Here is a 20,037-nt window from a genome sequence, read left to right on the forward strand (position 1 = left end):
ATTTTCTTAATGTCTTTAACCAACCTTGGTTTTAGCCGGCTAACCAAGAACCAAAGGAAGCTATTAAAATCGACTAATCTTAAACCTAAAATGGAACTGATCACACAATCCCCAACCAAAGCTTTTATCGGGTTTATCTTTGAACCACAAATAATCCTAGATTGGGCAATATTCAACCAAGGTATATTAAACATTTCCTTGGTGAATTTTACAATTCTACCCTTCTAGAATTTCACAAATAACCTCACTTACAAAGAGACTTTCCTCACGAAAGCATTTGGCTATAACATATAGTGAGAGAAAGTGAAAACAAATCAGAGAGAGAGTGTGTGAGAGAAGGTAGTGTCAAAACACTTTTATGGATGATTCGAAATGAAAAATGAAGCCTCTATTCATGGGAAGGAGGAGTTCCCAAAATGGAATTCTCATTTAATGAATTTTACCCTTATCTAATCGATTAGACAAAATTCCTAATCAATTAGATTTCAAAAAATAATTGATTATATGTTTCCGAAATGGATGTTTATAATATGTTACCGTTGCACATCATTAAGGAGTTATCCAAATGACTTAGGGCTTAAATCTGAATGGATCTAATTGATTTTACCAAAGTCCCAATCAATTAGATTATTCAAATATTTCACTTTAGCAATTTCCACATCTCCTAAGTCATCTCGCACAATTTGAAGACATCTTTGAAAAATATATTTTAAAAAAAATTAGCATGTTTGTATGCTTATAGCCACATACATTTACGAAAAAGCCCATTTGCTTTTTCATAAGATCACTCACTTACGAATCTAGGAGATTAAATCATTCTACAAACCTTTTACAAGATATTATCTTTTGTGTTAGAACTACTTGCGATCTCTTGAGGCTATAATAAATTCATTTTGTTTGCCTTCGTTGAACAATCAAGTTCATCAAACTATTTTACTTGGGTTTGTATCTTTAACCGCTTAAGCATTATGCTTGACATATCATCATTCGTATTTATGGATGACCTTATGACTGACCTTATAAATGCCTTTAGAGTTTTTCTTTACAATTGTCATCGTATTTGTCATCATTAAAAGTAATGCCTTGGTAAAAGGAATATTACTTGCAAAATAAGGTTCCGTATTATCGCCCATTTTGATTATGACCACACATCTCTCAAATGAGGTGGTAAAAGAAATAATATAGATATTTGGAGTGATAAAGCTCCCACTGAGTTAGATAGAAATATACCCTCCCCTAAGAGTATACTTTTCCCCCTTTATCAAAATCAAAAAGGCGGGTAAAGACGCACTACGAGAAGTAACAATGCAAAACAAGGGCAATTTAGACATTTTAAAACAAACACACTAATATTATTATTGAATTTCAAATTACAAAAGGAAATTTGCGAAAGATAAAGTACACAAGGGGAAATTGCAAAGTGAAAAGTTTTAAAGTAAAAAAATACAACCAAGACAACTTAATTCATCTCATCATCATCCTCACTAGAAGCTACTGGAGAGATAAGATTTTTCCTAGCCATTTTCTCGACGAGCATGTTAATTTTTTGCATTAATTTTCCCTTGCTCATCACAGATTTCATTGTAGGGATTTGATGGTGGAATGTTTCTTCTTTCCCTTGTTTTTCCAGGTTGCTGAGGGACTAGTTCTCCATCTTGAATTACATACCCCATTTTGCTTAGAGCTGCTTATTCTATAATTGTGTTAGCATTAATGGTTTATTCTTTTACAAAAAGATAACTGGTGTAGTGTAGGATTTTTGTGATGAGTTTGGCAGAGTAAACGACATTGTCTTTCTTTTGCATCTAGCATATGAGTGAGAACAAAATCTGCCCAATTATTTGGGACATGGCTTTCCTAGAACCAGATGACTAGCATGTATGATTTTAGGACAGTGCCATAGTTTCCTTTTCTTGAAAATAAGATGTGGTTCATGGTGTAATGGATTAACCAAACGTTTGGACGAAGGATTTCAACATTCAAAAGAGACGGTTTGATGGTGGAAGGATCAGTGAGAAGAGTGTGATCAAGATTACAAAGTTAACTTTGTTACCTTCAAGATCCATTTGTCATAATCTTGCTTTATGAAAGGGAGTTTTCAAATTCTAGAGAAGTCTTCAAGGGATAAGTAATCGAGCTTTATAGGTCTATCGGGATACTGACTGCAAGTGATGTTTATAGTTTAAAAAGATATCAAACCCACGGAGACTGAGGATCAATATAGTACGAACTTATATTACTATGTTTAGCTAAAGTGATGTTTGTTTGGATTGAAGGGAAAACCTAAATTAAACAAAGTTTGGATTGAATAATCAGATATTAAGATACTGGTATGTAATAGCCGGTCTTCAGAAATTCAATAAATCATTTAGCAAAGTTTGTAATTGTAAAAATATCTTTCAGTAGAAACCATTTATTTAAAAACCTCTATCTTGCATTCTCATGTCCGAAGAACGGGTTATATTACTAAACCTAGTGGATGGACTTAAAATCCAATAATAATTTTTTAAAACAAATAGAAACTAATTAGATTGTTAAAGCAATCTCGTGTATTTTAAAAACTAATGTTCAATTGCTACTATCCGGATCGATCCCCACGCTTTCCCATGCGGGGTCTAGACTTAGTTAATTTCCCACTCTCGTGACAAAATCTTGTTAAATATCCTTTCACTCTCGTGACAAAGGTAGTTATATTAAGTTTAGAAATCGGAGACCGGAAGGGTAGTTTTATTAAAAGTTTTATGCGGAATTATTACCGAATTCCCTAATTACTATGACTTACATACTAGTATTAATTTGTTTAGCCAGGCATATTATTAATTTCAATCATACAAAATAAATGATATGGAGATGACAGTATTAGCATGGCAGTCAAATTATAAAATAAATTAAGCATATAAATAAGAACCTGTAAATTAGCTTAAAACTGAATATACTTCAAATGCCAAAGTGCTCCGACAGTAATAATCTTCGGTACATAATTGAACTTGCAAAAAATATAAACAAACCTAAAGTGAAATAATCCCTCATTGCAAATGAAATAATCCCTCATTGCAAAGGATTATAGCTTTGGATGGTGAAATAAAGGCTGGGAAATAAAAGGTGCAAATGGAATGGAAGATAACTAAGAACTATTGCAAAATAAAATAAAAACTAAAATTAATTGACGGAAGAGAAGAGAGAGTCCAAATTCTGCAACTGCCAACATTTATATAATGCCCTCATTCAATGGCCTAAGTCTCCCCCCAATTTAGGGGAACTTAAAACATGCGCAAGACTGATTCAATCGTCCAGTCGGGGGCTTCTACGAATCTGTTAAGGGCTTTGCAATTGTTAACAGAAAGTAGATATGTGTTGTTCGTGACATTGTGTACCGAGGGGTACACATTTTCTTTCCATGCCGAACGCAACACAATGTGTGCCGTCCGTAACAACTCTTTTTCTTGCAGTCTTTGACAGACACTTCTGCTTCATAGAAGAAGTGTATATTTTGGGATGTTCTTATTCTATTCATTGTGTACCATCATCTTGGCTCGAGAAATCATAAATACTTGAAAGCACAACGAAATACCAACGTGAAGCAATAAATTTGATAAAAAAATGGATAAATAATTCATGTAATTCAAGCCTAAAATGCAATACAATTTCACGTTATCAAACTCCCCTACACTTGAATCTTTGCTTGTCCTCAAGCAAATAAATAAGTACGACAATATATAAAGCAGTGGATTAAATGCAACTGACACCATATCGAGTTTCATGTTGTTGTTTCGTAATTTCGCTTGAATTAATTAAACTCAATTCTTCATAAAGGATACGGTAATGACACTAGACAACTCCACTTATGCAAACCATTCTAAATCATGCTATTATAGCTAAAACCTAGTTCTTTAGACTAAGTTTCACTCATGTTCATTCGAGCGCAATCACATTAAGCCCTTTATCCTTACACGCACATATTAGAGTAACCGGTTAGTGACTATGATCCATATAAGCACAAGGTTTTGGAACGCTTTAGTGGTAACCTCTTTTTAGCTTAATTGCAGGTTATGGGGGATCGAACCGTAGTCCTCCCTACCAAGTTCAGTACAAGACACTTATGAACCAACCGACAACAAGTTTAATTATATTTTGCGAGGAATGCATCTGTTAGATTAAATGACCGGGTGAGGGTCACCTAACTTAGTCGTGGCATTCTATGATAAAGTATTAAGCATTGTTAATTATTCAGGATCATTCACTTATATTCATCGGTTCTCTACGTAGTTTGTGTATAAGACAGTGTCAACTGCTAAATAAACTACTCGGGGTTAACGTAAAGCTAAAATTCAAGGTTTTCGGTATAATAGGTACTCAAATGAGTCTTGCATTAACGGGAGTCCTAAAGTGTCAAGACCGTAACGATTTTGTTAAGTTTTGTTTTAGGTCCTAGCATATTTTAAAGTTTGGTAACCAACAAGCAATTAGAGTGTGTTGGTTTATGCGATAATAATTTTTTTTTGTTATGGCTCAAGATTTTTAAAGAAAATGGGAAATTCAATAATGAATGAAAGAGTTGCATTCCATGACTTAAAAGTACAAGAACATGAATCTCTTTATTGAAGGGAAATAACAAAATGGAAAAACAGGAATTTAAATCTATTTAGAAATAAATAAAGATCAAAAATGATAAAGTTTCCTCCCCCACACTTAAATCTAACATTGAATCAATGTTTCAGCAAGGGCTCTATTCTTGTCCTCGTCCACGTGCTCGGCCACAGGCTCTTCCACTTCCTTCATATCCGGGTACACTGACATGGCAAATGATCTCGTGGAAGTCATCCATGCGAACACTTAGGATTCTCCTTTCGTTCCTATCTCCATACTCTTGTTGTTATGTCTGCATTTGTTGCATAAGTTGCATCATTGCAGTTTGTTGAGTTTGCATCTCCAGCATTCTTGTACCTTGTTGCGAAATGGCTTCGCATTGTAGCATGATGGCTTCATAGATGTCATCATCAGTGACACCTCTTCTACGGCGTCTGGAGGATGAGCTTTCCACCAAAGGAGGGGCTTGAGTGGATTATTGTTGTTGGTCAGGATCAACTTCACCTTGCTCCATTTCATCAACCACAGGAGAATGTTGGTTTACTTGTCCAGCTTAGTTAGGTTCAAGAGCATTAATACCATAGATGAACATATTGTATCTTCCATCTCTTCTGTTCTTGATTAAGCGTGTGGAGCGACAGTTATCTAAATCCGTAAATAGTGGTGGTAAAGACTGTAGATTCTAAAGCTGCTCTTGTAGATTCAGGCTGTGTGCTATGGTAGTAACCAATCCTCCAATTAGGAAAGGTCGGTGTCCTCTTGCACAAAGGATTTCAATGTGTTGCAGCAGGAAGGAATTAGCATTGAGTTTGGTGTTCATGGAGAGAATGCAATGTAGGAAGACCAATTCTTTTGAATTTACCTTATTACTGTCGAATCTTCAAAAAATGGTGTTTGAGAGGATTTTGAAAAAGTATCGGATAGTGGGGTTGTGGATGTGAGAAGCGAGAAGTTCGTCCTAAATATTAGTTACTACCCCAGAAATCTACCTCCACAGGTCGAAGAGAGTAGGCGCCCAATATGATTCTATAGGAACTCTATAGTGCACTATTTCACCTGAGTCTGGCGCTTGAGCATGGGAGAATTGCTGTATAATCATTAGTTGCTCTTGAGTCAGCGTATATTTAGTGTTGAACATGCAGAACTTAGCAGTGCCGATAAGGTATAGCCCTTCGTCTCCCGGAGTTCGTACGAGTACGAACTTAAAAACTCCAGTGTCAGCTTTTGGAAGTTAGGATAGTTTTGGGTGCATGCATATGTGAGACCAGATCGTCAGAGCAGCCAATTGACTCCCTGTAGCAGCCCCAATTTTTTCAGACAATCCTTATCGGGATACCTTGTGGCTATGACTCCATGTTTGAAGAACTTAATATATTGCTCCTTTTTGTACCCTTCATCACCGGTTCTAAAGATAATGCCGGTAAGGTCGGGTTCAGCTTGGTGTTGGCTGGCCATTGAGAAACTTAAAAAAGGAGGGTTTTGAAGATTGAGTGGTGAAGATAGAAGTGGTGGTGGTGAATGAAGAAAATGGGATTCGAGGGTTTTATAGAGAGGGGGAATTGAATGGGGGTAGTGGGAAATGAAGAGTGTTGAATGAGAATTTGAATGGGTAAGTTTAATGGTGGTAATGGGGTTTAAAGAGATGAGGAGAACGTTGAAGTGGGGAAGATGAAAAGAGGGGGAAATTTCTGGTTTATAAAAACCAGTAGAGTAACAGAGTTTTCACTCTGTTACGGTCGACACATATGCTATTACGGACTTAACACTTATGAGGTGTTACGGACGTACCAACTTGTTGTTACAAGGGGCACAACCCTTTTGTCTCCAATTTTCGAGAAGCTTGTATCAAACTCATTATTGATAGAATAATTTAATTGTTTCATAACAGATGGCTATAATGCATTCAAGAAATAGCATGTTCACATACTTAAACATAATTTGGCATTGAATAAAGTAAATATTAGAGTAAACAAACAAGGGCCCAATAATTATAATAAGAAATGCATTGACGTGAACTCTCTGCTAGAGTAGCATATAACTTTTAAAACCAAACAGAGTCAATATCAAACTTCCAAAAATGAATCAGTACCGGTAGGAAATTTAAAAATTCTAACTTAGAAAAGAAAATTTGCTGAAAATAAACTAAAAAGTAGAAAATCCTAAAACTAGAAAGTAGTCAATTCTAAGTCTTACCCCCACATTAACATAAACAATGTCCTCACTGTTTTAAATGTGAGAGGTAAAACTAATTCTTTAAGGTCTTCAGCCACGATAGGAGGAAAAAAGATGTTGATAAGAATGATCAAGCTGCTCAGTCACCACATCCATAAATCCATGAAAATCCGCATGCAAATTAGTTAGTTCTTATCGCATTCCAACTATTCCAGTCTATAAATTAGCAAGAGTAGTAGCATGATCAACCGGTTGAAGAATTGCATTCACCAGGGCAGCAGATTCACAGGAGGGAACAGGTCGATCGAGAGGCTCAAGAAAATGATGATACAGAGGGGGTGTTTCGGGATCAGATTCAGCTTTAGAAATGGTTTAATCTAAAATCTCATATCTTTGTGGGGTTTCAGGAGGTGGTGGTGGAGTAGGTGGACGGTTTAGATCAAAAAGCCAGTTTTTCCTATTGTGGACACTAGTTATGGGATTAGCTAGAACAAATTGGTGCACAGTGTCATGATTAATTAGCAAGTCAAATTCATGTGGGCCAAGATTACCTATCATATTAGTGTTAAAGCAAAACATTATGAAAAGCTCATCATACGAAACAGTGGTTATGTTTTGCTCCTTACCAAATATAGTGTGGGCCAGAATCTTATGGAAATACCTGATGGCTGGATTGTGAAGACTCTTAGAATACAATTAATTAGGCTCAGGGTGGTTATTACCTGTTATGCTACCCCAGAAGTAGTTAAGCTTATGGTTATTAAAGAGTTCTTCTTGGGTGACGGTGAATACATCAAGTCCACTAGGAAAACCTAAAAGGTTAGAGAAATCTCTAATGTTATATCGGTAATCTGTTCCAAACATCCTAAAGAGAATTAATCCACGGTTGAATCCAATTCCATGGTTAGGCACATAGGTCAGGGAACTAAGCAACTCTAAGGTGAGTTTTTGGTAAGTATAGTACCTTGTCCGAATAGGAGAGGTATCCCAGCCTATTTGGTTCAGTAGGTAAAGGACACTCTCACGAATGCCTAGTGCATTCATGGCACGGTCATCAGCATAAATGGTTGGGGTCATCACTCTCTCAACCAAATCCTCAAACCTCCTCCTCTGATTCCTTCCTCTGAAAACAATATTCATATAATCTACTCTTGACATCGTGATAGTCAGTAACTAACTAAAGATTAACCTGTAAATTTTATGTAAATCATGGAAATATTGAGTAAGATTTGGCCAAATGCCGAAGATAAAAGAAGAAAGGATTAAAAGAAAATAAAAATAATAGAAGAATAAAATTTTAAAAACTACATAAATTAAGAAAAATGAAAGATAAAATTAAAACAAATGAAAGTGATCGGAAAAATAGCAAGTGTACTATTTTTACAATGTAGTAATAAAAGGGTAAAAAACAAGTATCGATCTCGAGGATTACGTAGGAAATATAAGTTATTATGATGAGTCAATTAAACAAAAGAATATAAGAGGGTTTTTTGCTCATTAATGAAATAAGTTAAAATAAATAAGCTGAAATTTAAATTGAGCTTTTTATAATATGAGAATAATACCAAGGTAGGTGTATGATATGCTTTATAACTCATCTGAATAAAAGATATCTTCAACAAGTTCATATGATGCAACTATTTATTCCCAAGGGTGTTTTCCTAAGTCCTTAGTGAAAACATTTTAGTTTACAACCCTATTATCTAAGTGTAGTAACCTGCCCTAAAAATTAAATTTAGAGTCGCCACCTATTCTGAAGGGCGAACAGGAAACCCTACGCAGTTGAGAGGTCTGGGTAAGTTATTATAATCAGGTCGAGGGAAGGTGTTAGGCACCCTCAACCCTTTCCTAAGGTTTTATGTTCAAAGTAAACGTTAATGGCTAAATATTGAGGTTTATAGCTAAGGAAGTGAATAGGGCGAAAAGTGAGATTTTAAGATGAATTGAATTTTGAGGGATGGGGACTCGCCTTGGTTATCCAAGTGCCTACGTATCTCCTTATGGAGAATCAGAGTCAACGTAGTTCGGGCACAGGGTTGTACGCCTTTGAATTAGTATGAGGTTGTTTGAAGGCTTTTTAAATGGCCTATCGTAGTTGTTGAAAGTTGTGATTTGAAAGGCATTTTGAGTTACCTGATTGAAAAGGATGAAAATCCGTAGTTTAACTTGAAGTGTTTTGAATGTTTTAGATGTTTGGGCGTACAAACCTAATTTAATATGTCACCGTTAGTTGCGATGATCAATAGGTTTGATCATTATAGTTAACAGATAAATGGGGCATTGCTAGTTACTCTGACCGATAGACTCGATCGTCGCGGGCAGCAAATTAAATGTATTTTAATTTTACAATTAAATCTCATGTTTTATTCTTTTATCTCTCGTCTTATGCGACTAATAGCTTTCGTCGGGTCGAGGAGAGAATTATTCAAGAATTAATGTTCTTTGCCAAATGGACAGTGGGATTGGGCAAACCCTAATGGGTTTTTGTGATTTTTAATCATTAAAAAATAACTAAATTAATTAAGTCGAATAATCGACATAATCGGGATGATCCTAAATAATTCTAAACCCTAATTATTAATCCTAACCCTAATTTAACTCCTAATCCTAATTAAATAACTAATTCAATTTAATAATTAATATCCTAATCTAAACAATTAATAAATAAAACAAATGAATAAATAAAATAAAAATTATATAGAACCTGGGCTGCAATCCTGTGCTGTGAAGCCCTGAGGGAGAGTGGTGGAACCTCAAGCTTTATTAGCGTTAGATCTGATGGGATGGAGATCCGACGGCCGTTGGATGAGGATGTACTGCGGTCACGCGCAAGGAAGTGACAGCGGATCTGCAGGCTTGTTAAGCTGAAAAATGAAGGAAAAAACATGTTGCACACGGGGATCGAACTCCTGTTTGCACGGTAAGAGGTACGTCCCCTTTGCCACTTCATCCAGATCCGCCTGCTGCTAATGGATTGGGGCGCATCCTATATGAACCTTCAAATGACGTAAACAAAATTTAAAATAAAAAAACAGCGCGCGTTAGTTCGCTTCTTCTTCGTCAAATTTTCTGGAAAAACAACACAGGCCTACAACAATGTTTTTTAAATGTGGCCATAAGTCTCCCACCCTCAATCCTACAAAACATTGCCAATAGAGACCGAATAATAACCTATATCGCATGTATGTAACATCACAAACCCCATGAAAGCCTTCTTTTCGGCCAATTTTCCCCTTAACTAGACATCCCCAAATCAGAGCTTCAAAGCCCTAACAATGGTGAAACACCGAATCTGCACTAAAACTCCAATTAAACTACCATAGATATATTAGACCCTATGGCTCTTAATTTTTAACACCTTTAATAAATTAAAAGATGTGAATTATATCGGGTAAATTTTGGGTTATGACACTAAGTCCTTTGAAACATAGGATTAAACCAAAGCTGTGATTAATCAGGAATTTCTAAATAACCTTACGGTATCCCTAGTCCTAGGTGATAACTATATGATTTAATTGTATAAAAACCTTAACAACCGTAGTCCTACAAATTGTTAACCGAAAATCAATCCTTGTTTGTCCGACAAAGAAAGCATAAAAACATCATACAATCAAATTGAATAATACGAACATTAGATTAAAGAAATACGATATTCATAGTCGTTACAAATCAAATCAGGGACACCCCCTAGCATTGTGGGGTTTAGCCGCTCATAGTATTCAAGAAACACAAATTGAAAAGTTTAGACATTACAAATATTGGGAAAACTCTGATCTTCAATGGTGTCCACCATTGAATCTCTTCGTCTTCCAAAACCTTGATGAAGCTATCTTTCAAACCCTTGATCTGGAATTCTATTGTACGTTCTAAAAAAGTGTTCGAAAATAACTTCAAAAATAAACCTAAATAGTCACCATACAAGCCTTAACTAGTACAAAGTCAAAAGTGTCCTAGGAGATAAGTTTCAGTGCCAAAAACTCAAAAATTGGAGATTTACGCGCCTGCCAACACGGGCCGTGCCAAGCCACACGGCCGGCCGTGTTGGCCCCTTGGAAAATATATGGAGCATGCTTCTACCAACGCGGTCAGTGCTCAGACACACGGGCGGCCGTGTTGGCTCCCTGGATTTTGTATTGAGCTTTCCTCTCTGACCTGACACGGGCCGTGTGCTGAAGCACGGCCGACCGGGTTTGACCCCAGTACTTGTAATTTTCATATTTCTCTTGCTCCTCCTTCCCTCATGGTTGCTATGACACTTAAGAAGACTTGTTCAAACCTGAAACTTGTACACAACTAACCAAACGGCATAAAAACATCTAAGACTTAAATAAATAATTAAGACAAACAACGAAACGAACAATCATAATAAAATGCAAGAAACTTCAACATTTTCCACAAAAATCTCAACAATGTGTTACCGGATTGATAGATGTGGACCGAATGTATGATGAAATTTATATGAAAATGGTGACTGATCAGAAAGATAGAAGATAGAGATAAAAGTGAGAAAATAAAAAGTAAAAAGTAAAAATTAAAATGTGGGTTGCCTCCCACTAAGAGCTTTGTTTAATGTCAATAGCTCGACACATGACAACATAGTTAGTTCAAGGAATGAGCAGGAAGCTCGGTAAGTTTCAAACTTGTGGAATTTTTACATTATCCACGCAGTAATAGAGCTTTAAACGTTGCCCATTCACTATAAACGGTTCGCAGGAACTACCTTTCATTTCTACCGCTCCGCTTGGAAAGATTTTAGTAATCACGAAGGGGCCAGACCATCTAGATCGTAATTTCCCAGGGAAAAGCTTAAGTATAGAATTAAATAGGAGCACTACATCGCCTTCCTTAAACTCTTTGCTCGATATGCGCTTATCATGCCATTTTTTTGTTCTTTCTTTATAAATGCGGGCATTTTCATAAGCATCTAATCTAAGTTCTTCTAGCTCATGGATGTCTAAAATACGTTTCTCACCAGCGGAAATATAGTCTAAGTTAAGGGTTTTAATTGCCTAATAATCTTTGTGCTCAAGTTCTACTGGTAGGTGACTTGAATTACCATAAACTAATTTAAAAGGTGTGGTTCCTATTGGAGTTTTAAAAGCTGTTCTATATGCCCACATAGCTTCGTGTAACTTTGAAGACCAATCTATCCTAGAGATGACAACTATTTTTTCTAAGAACCGGCGTGTCCTAGAAAGCTTCATATTTCTCTAACGATTTTCAGGGTTTGAAGATTTTCTTTTACATCGTTTTTTTCTTTATCTACTTCGATCCCCCTATCAGACAAAATGTGTCCAAGTATAATCCCTTGTCTGAAATGGCATTTTTCCCATTTGAGTACTAGATTGACACTAACGCATCATTGAGTACCATTTCAGGGTTTGATAAGCATCCTTCAAAACTCTCTCTGTAGACAGAGAAGTCGTCCATAAAGACTTCCATCATACCATCCAGAAAGTCAGCAAAGATTGCCATCATGCACCTCTGGAAGGTTGCGGGTGCATTGCAAAGTCCGAATGACATTCATCTATATGTAAATATACCATAAGGACATGTGAACATGGTTTTTTCTTGGTCATCAAGGTGGATAGGAATTTAGAAGAATCTTGAATAACCATCTAAATAGCATAAATGGGAATGTTTGGCTAAACGTTCGAGCATTTGATCTATGGAAGGTAAGGGAAAGTGATCTTTACGAGTGGCTTTGTTTAACTTCCTATAGTCGATGCATATTCTCCATCCGGTTTGAGTGTGTTGTACTATATATTCACCTTTTGTGTCGGTAATTGCAGTAACTCTTCCTTTCTTGGGTACATGTACAAGACTAACCCAATAACTGCCAGATATAGGATATATGATTCCGGCTTCTAACAATTTTTGCACTTCCTTCTTGACTACATCACTTAGAATGAGATTAATTCGTCTTTGATACTCTCTAGAGATCTTACAATCTTCCTCCAGCATAATGCGATGCATACAGATAGAGGGACTTATTCCTTTCAGATCCGAGATGTTATAGCCTAAAGCGGTTGGATATTTCCTTAGGACATTAAGTAATTTTTCGGTTTCTATTTCTCTTAAATCAACATTGACTATGACAGGTCGTTCAAATTCTTCGTCCAGGAATTCGTACCTTAGATCTTTTGGCAGTGTTTTAAGTTCTACAACAGGTTTCCTAGGGCCAGGAATAGGATCAGGGGTCAGTGCTAGGTATTCACTTAGTTTATTGTCTTCGTATTCCCCACGCCAGTTATCGTCTTTGAAAATAGGTGGCATTGGAATTTTTAGCACTTCAGAATAAGTGTTTTGTTGTTTCACCATGTCTTCGACACATTCATTTATGACATCTAAGAAACAACACGAATCATCTATAGCAGGAGCTATAAAGAATTGAGAGAATATAAACTCTACTTTTTCTTCACCAACCTCAAAATTTAATTTCCCTTTCTTCACGTCTATAATGGCTCCAACAATGGCTAGGAATGGTCTACCTAATATGATAGGGATATTGGAATCTTCCTTTATGTCCATTAATATGAAGTCGGTATGAATTTAAAATTGTTCTATACGGACGGGAACATTTCCAAGCATACCTACAGGAAATTTTATTGACCGGTCAGCTAATTGCAAAGACATCTTCGTTGGTCTTAATTCACCTAATTTGAGTTTTTCTCAAATGGATAAGGACATTAAACTAACACTTGCTCCCAGATCACACAGTGCATTATCTATGAAAAAAATTCCAATTACACAAGGTATTGAGAAACTACACGGGTGTTTAAGTTTAGGATTCATGTTGTTTTGAATTATAGCACTACACTCATCAGTTAATGTAACGGTTTCGTATTCCATGATCTTTTTCTTATTGGATAGGATTTCTTTAAGGAATTTGGCATATGAGGGAATTTTAGTAATAGCTTCTGTGAAAGGTATGGCAACGTTCAGTTGTTTTAGAAGTTCTACAAATTTTTGGAATTGCCCTTCATTTTTGGTCTTAACGAGTCTTTGAGGATATGGGATTGGTGGTTTGTATGGTGGTGGAGGCACGTAAGATTTCTCTTTGTCTAATCCTCATTTTTTTATTCTCTTGTACAGGTTTTTGGTATATGGTCGGGTTTTGGAGTCTTGGGTCAGCCGGTCCGTCTAATGCAGTTCCACTTTATAGTGTAATGGCCTTAGCGTGTTCTTTAGAATTTGGTTACAGCTGTCCAGGAAAAGTACTGGCAGGTGTAGCAGTACTTTCTTGTTGTTGTTCCACTTGGGATATTTGAGTCTCTAGTATTTTGTTATGAGTTTCTAGGGCATCTACCTTATTTACTAATTGCTTCAATTGTTCACCAGTGTGAACATTTTGGTTAAGGAAATCCTTGTATTGTTCAGCTTGAGTAGCAATGAAGTTTTCCATCATAATTTCAAGGTTATACTTCCTAGGAATGTTGGGAATATTCATAGCGGGTTTTTGATATCCCGACGGAACAACAGGTTCTTGGCCAGGTGCAAATAAAGCATTATTAGTCTTATACAAGAAATTAGGGTGATTCCTCCAGTCAGGATTAGAGTAAGTGTTACCTTCAACGTAGTTAACTTGATCAACTGAGACTCCTGCCAAGATTTGACATTCATAGGCAGCGTGTCAAGGAACTCCACATAATTCGTAGTTTGGAGTTAGAGCAGCCACGATGGCTGCGGGAGGTAAAGTCAAGTTATCTATCTTTTGGGTAAGAGCATCTACCTTAGCATTAACTTTATCTAGGCTACTAATTTCGTACATTCTGCCTTTGGTTTGAGACTTTTCCATAGGTGTTCTTTCACTTCCCAATTGATAATGGTTTTGAACCATGTTTTCAATAAGTAAATAGACTTTGTCATATGGCTTATCCATAAGTGTGCCACCAGCAGCGACATCTATTGACAATCTTGTGTTGTACAAGAGTACATTGAAAAATGTGTGGATGATGAGCCAGTCTTCTAATCCGTGATGTGAACACATCCGCATCATGTCTTTGTATCGCTTCCATGCGTCAAAGAGTGATTTAGTGTCTTTTTGTCTGAATCTGTTAATTTGGGCTCGTAACGCGGCACTTTTGCTTGGAGGGTAATATCGTGATAAATACACAGTCTTCAATTCTTCTCACGTCGTGACAAAGTTTGATGGCAAGGATTGCAACCAAGCCCAAGCTCTATCTCTCAGCGAGAAAGGGAAAAGACATAGTCTTATCGCATCGTTACTTACTCCATGTGCTATCACTGTATCAGCAAACTGAACAAATTTCATCAGGTGTTCATTGGGATCCTCGGTAGGATTTCTAGAAAATTGGCGTTGTTGATTGGCTGATATCAATGATGGTTTTAACTCGAAATTGTTTCATTCGATTGCAGGGGAAGCAATGCTATTTTCAGGCTCTTGTTGTGATGGAGCAGTGAATCTCTAAGTGGACGATTTTGTGGTCCTTTTTCCATGTTTACGTCAGGTTTGATATCTGGTTCATATTTAGGTTCGGATTCTAATTCGGAGATAGATTGAGAATGGGATTCAGAATCAGTCTTGAATTCTGGTTTAGGAAGAGGAATTGTGATTGAGACAGTAATTCCTAACAGCTCATATGACGGTAAGAAGGCGTTCAGGTTCGCTTATCGTTTGTTCTAAAGCTTCGCCTTGTGAGCGAGTGTTTTGCATGCAACCGACGAAAAATAAAAATAAAATATGTTGCTCTAGTCTAAACGTGCAATAGAAAAATCGCACTAAATGACTAATCAGTCCCCGACAACAGCGCCAAAAACTTCATCGAACTTTATAGGTCTATCGGGATACTGACTGCAAGTATACAGTCTAGTCGTCTAGTTTAAAAAGATATTGAACTCACAGAGACTAGGGATCAATATAGTACGATCTTATATTACTATGTTTAGCTAAAGCGATATTTGTTTGGATTGAGGGGAAAACAAAAATTAAACAAAGTTTGGATTGAATAAGCAGATATTAAGATATCGGTATGTAATAGTTAGACTTCGGGAATTCAATAAATCATTTGGAAAAGTTTGTAATTGTAAAAATATTTTTCTGTAGAAACCATTATCTTGCATTCTCATGTCTGAAGAACGGGTTATATTACTATACCTAGTGGATGCACTTAAAATCCAATAACACTTTTTGAAAAAAAATAGAAACTAATTAGATTGTTAAAGCACTCTCGTGTATTTAAAAACTAATGTTTGATTGCTACTATCCAAATCGATCCCCACGCTTTCGCATGCGGGGTCTAGCCTTAGTTAATTTCCCACTCTCGTGGAAAATCGTGTTAAATATCCTTTCACTCTCGTGACAACGGTAGTTAAATTAAGTTTAGAAATCGGAGACCGGAAGGGTATTTTCATTAAAAGTTTTATGCCGAATTATTACCAAATTCCCTAAGTACTATAACTTACATACCAGTATTAATTTGTTTAGCCAGGCATATTATTAATTTAAATCATATAAAATAAATGATATGGAGATGACAATATTAGCATGGAATTCAAATTATAAAACGAATTAAGCATATAAATAAGAACCTATAAATTAGCTTAAAACTGAATATACTTCAAATGCCAAAGTGCTCCGACAGTAGTAATCTTTGGTACAGAATCAAACTTGTAGAAAATATAAACTAACCTAAAGTGAAAAAATCCCTCAATGCAAAGGATTATTGCTTTGGATGGTGAAATAAAGGTTGGAAAATAGAAGGTGCAAATGGAATGGAAAATAACTGAGAACTATTGCAGAAGAAAATAAAAACTAAAATTAATTGACTGAAGAGAAGAGAGAGTCCGAATTCTGCAACTGCCAACATATATATAATGCCTTCATTCAATGACCTAAGTCTCCCCCAAATATAGGGGAACTCAAAACATGTGCAAGACTGATTCAATTGTTCAATCGCAGGCTTCTGTGAAACTGTTATAGGCTTTGCAATTGTTATTAGAAGGTAACTCTGTGCCGAGGGGCACACATTTCCTTTCTATTCTAGACGCAACATAATGTGTGTCGTCCGTAACAACTCTTTTTCTTGCAGGTTTTGACAGACACTTCTACTTCATAGCAGAAGTGTATATTTTTGGGATGCTTCTTCTATATTCACTGTGTAGCTTCATCTTGGCTCGAGAAATCATAAATACCTGAAAGCACAACGAAATACCAACATGAAGCAATAAATTTGATAAAAATGGATAAATACTTCATGTAATTCAAGCCTAAAATGCGATACAATTTCGCGTTATCAATAAGGTGATTGAATATTTCCTTACTTCAGAGTTTATGATTACACAAGTGTAGAAAAAAATTGCATAAACATTTTTATCAACTATGGGTATCTCTTTTGGAGTTTTTAAAAACTGAAATCTTCCAGTCCTGCAGCAGTGAATTCTTCTATGAAAGTGCAATGTTTGAAAAGCTCTTCATCTAGATAGTGGGTTGAGAAGATTTCCTTATCAGTATAAATAAGATTAAAGTTGGTTTCTTGGGATTGTGTGGATAAATCTTGGGATAAGTATGAGGAAGAAGGTAGGGAGGAACGAGTTTGCTTAGGGGCCATTTTTTCATGGTGATGATGATGAGAGAATATGGCGTTTTTATGTAATAGTAAGTAAGAAAATGATGGAATGAAAAGTATGAAAAGTTACCTCTTTTATAACAATATGTCAAAACGATTAGATGCCTTTTTATAATCAATTAGCAATGATAATTCATTCTGTTGCAAGTGTCTGTTACAACATTTAATTCTCCAACTATCTATTGTGGGGGATATCTAATGTTCAAATATGTGAATTTTTCTGGTGATATAATCGATTATATTAAATTTTTGATCGATTAATATCTCTTTTTGGTGCTTGTTGGGCCTTGTGCTGGATTTTTGCTTCTAGAGTATACTGGTGTTTGTTGGTCCTCGGGATCAAAGACTTCAAACTCTGTATACTTCTAGAGTATACTGATGCTTTATACAACTTCTTTTAAATAACCATTTAGACTTCAAGCTACAAACTATTCCTGCAAATCACTTAAGGTTTCACCTTTGGTGCCCATATTATTTTCTTGGGCTCTGGTGCTTTAGTTACAGATTACCTTTAGATCTTTTTAATTTAAAGAAAAAATATTTCAAGTGTCAAGTTTTCTTACCGTGAGTGCATTTATATACTAGATCAATGCTTTTTGTGAGATCTTCATTTCATGATCTCAAGATCGCATATTGAAAATCTATCTTGGTTTAATTTTTATGAAGACAAAAGTTTATCAAAGAGGAAAAAGGTTGAAGTCCAACTCAATCAAATTTTCAATATTACAAAAGTCATTGAATGTTGAATTAAAAGAAATTGATCATGAAGCAAAGGTATTCAATTACAATTCATATTATGTATATCCTTAGATTCTCAGAAAATCATTGATATTTTCATATCTAATGTGTTGGGATTTTAAGAGGGGTTTTTCAAAAAATTTATCCTCTTAGCGGAACAATCCCGATGAACGGATCTAATCCGATGAACGGATCTTGATTAAATCATTAATCACAAACCAAACACCAATAAGGATTCGAGAATTACCTCTTAAAGCGTGATTTATATTTTGATCACGAATAGTGGAAGATACCGACATCTGTACGTAGTCCACGTGAGTGCAATTTGGAAGGCGGTGCTAGCCGTTCTTGCTTTGAGAAATTGACAATTAGCATTGGCAAGGGAAAGAGCTCCTCTATTTATAGAGAGCTTCTAAAACCCTAATGCTCTTATTTTGGACTTTTTCAAAATAAGTCCAATCTTTTTTAATTAAATAAATATTTATTTATATTTAATTAAACTCTTTTAATTAAATAAAATATTAATTAAATCAAATCATATTTAATTTAACCAACTGTCAATTCTCTTTTAATTAAATCATATTTAATCAAATAAGTTATATTTGTTAATATATTAAATAATTTAAATACTATTAACACATAATTAAATTAAATCATATTAATTTATTCATCCATTCCACTATATGTACTCTATGTGCATGGCCCTGTAGGTTCTCGTAACACTGGCAATAATATTAAATCACCTATTTAATATTATAAACAATGAGCGGTATCTAGCAACACATCATTGCTACCCAAGTGACGAGAATGTCGTGTGATCTAACATGACCTTTATGTGACAATGATCATGTATATAATTTTTCTTTTGCCCTTATATCTATATTGAACACAAGACATAGAATGTGTCACCCTTGTATAAAACATTGAAAAGCAAAGACATATTTTTGTATTTGGTAAGTATAATATATACACAAGATAAAAATAGATGCTTGATGATCCCTCTTGAAGATGAGGTGAACACATCACCAAGGAACAAACTTCAAGATTGTGATCTTGATCGATGATTGGACTGCAAATGAATGGATAATCTTGGGATCAAAATTGGGGTATGATAGGAACCATCTATGATTATTGTAAGTTAATTATGATTTTCTTTATCAAATCCATGGGCAACAAAGCATGTAAATTTATGGTAAGAGGATGAAAACATCCAATGGTTACTTCTGAAGATGGTGCAACCAGGTTGAAACCAGAAGCTATTTGGACTGATGCTGAAGATGATGAAGCTCTTTGAAATTCCAAGGCTTTTAGTGTTATTTTTAATGGTATGGACAAGAACATGTTCAAGTTGATCAACATATGTTCAGAGGCTAAAGAAGCATGAGAGACTCTCAAGACTGCACATGAAGACACATTAAGAGTTTGTAAGTCAAGGTTGCAGCTACTTACCACCAGGGTTGAGAATATGAGGATGAATGAAGATGATTCTATTAGTGAATATCACATCAGATTTCATGGTATTGTCAACACTTCCTTTTCCTTAGGAGAAAATATGTTTGAATAAAAGCTTTCTAGAAAAATTCTTAGATCATTGCCTAAAAGGCTATCCATACCATAAGAAGGGCAGGAAGTCTTAGGAAAGGATATGAATAGTCATTTGTAGGCAACCAGTAAAGATACCTTAGCATTCGAAGGGACGATCATCATTTAACCGAGGGACAAGATCCTTTTTAATCATGGGCAACTCGAAGGGACTATGATCTTTTTATGATGAATTTATTCATAGGTAGCAGGCTAAGGTATCCCTACATCCGAGGGACTTGACTAGTTTTGATTGAAAGGCGGCATAAGAGAGATTACCTTAAAGGTGTGTGGGTGCAACAATCATGTGAATTCAATTCAGATATTTTTATCTTTTATTAGGCAAGCTAAATTCAATTTAGAGGTTACC

Source organism: Vicia villosa, linkage group LG5 (assembly GCF_029867415.1).
Source record: "Vicia villosa cultivar HV-30 ecotype Madison, WI linkage group LG5, Vvil1.0, whole genome shotgun sequence".
In the NCBI taxonomy this organism is placed as follows: Eukaryota; Viridiplantae; Streptophyta; class Magnoliopsida; order Fabales; family Fabaceae; genus Vicia; species Vicia villosa.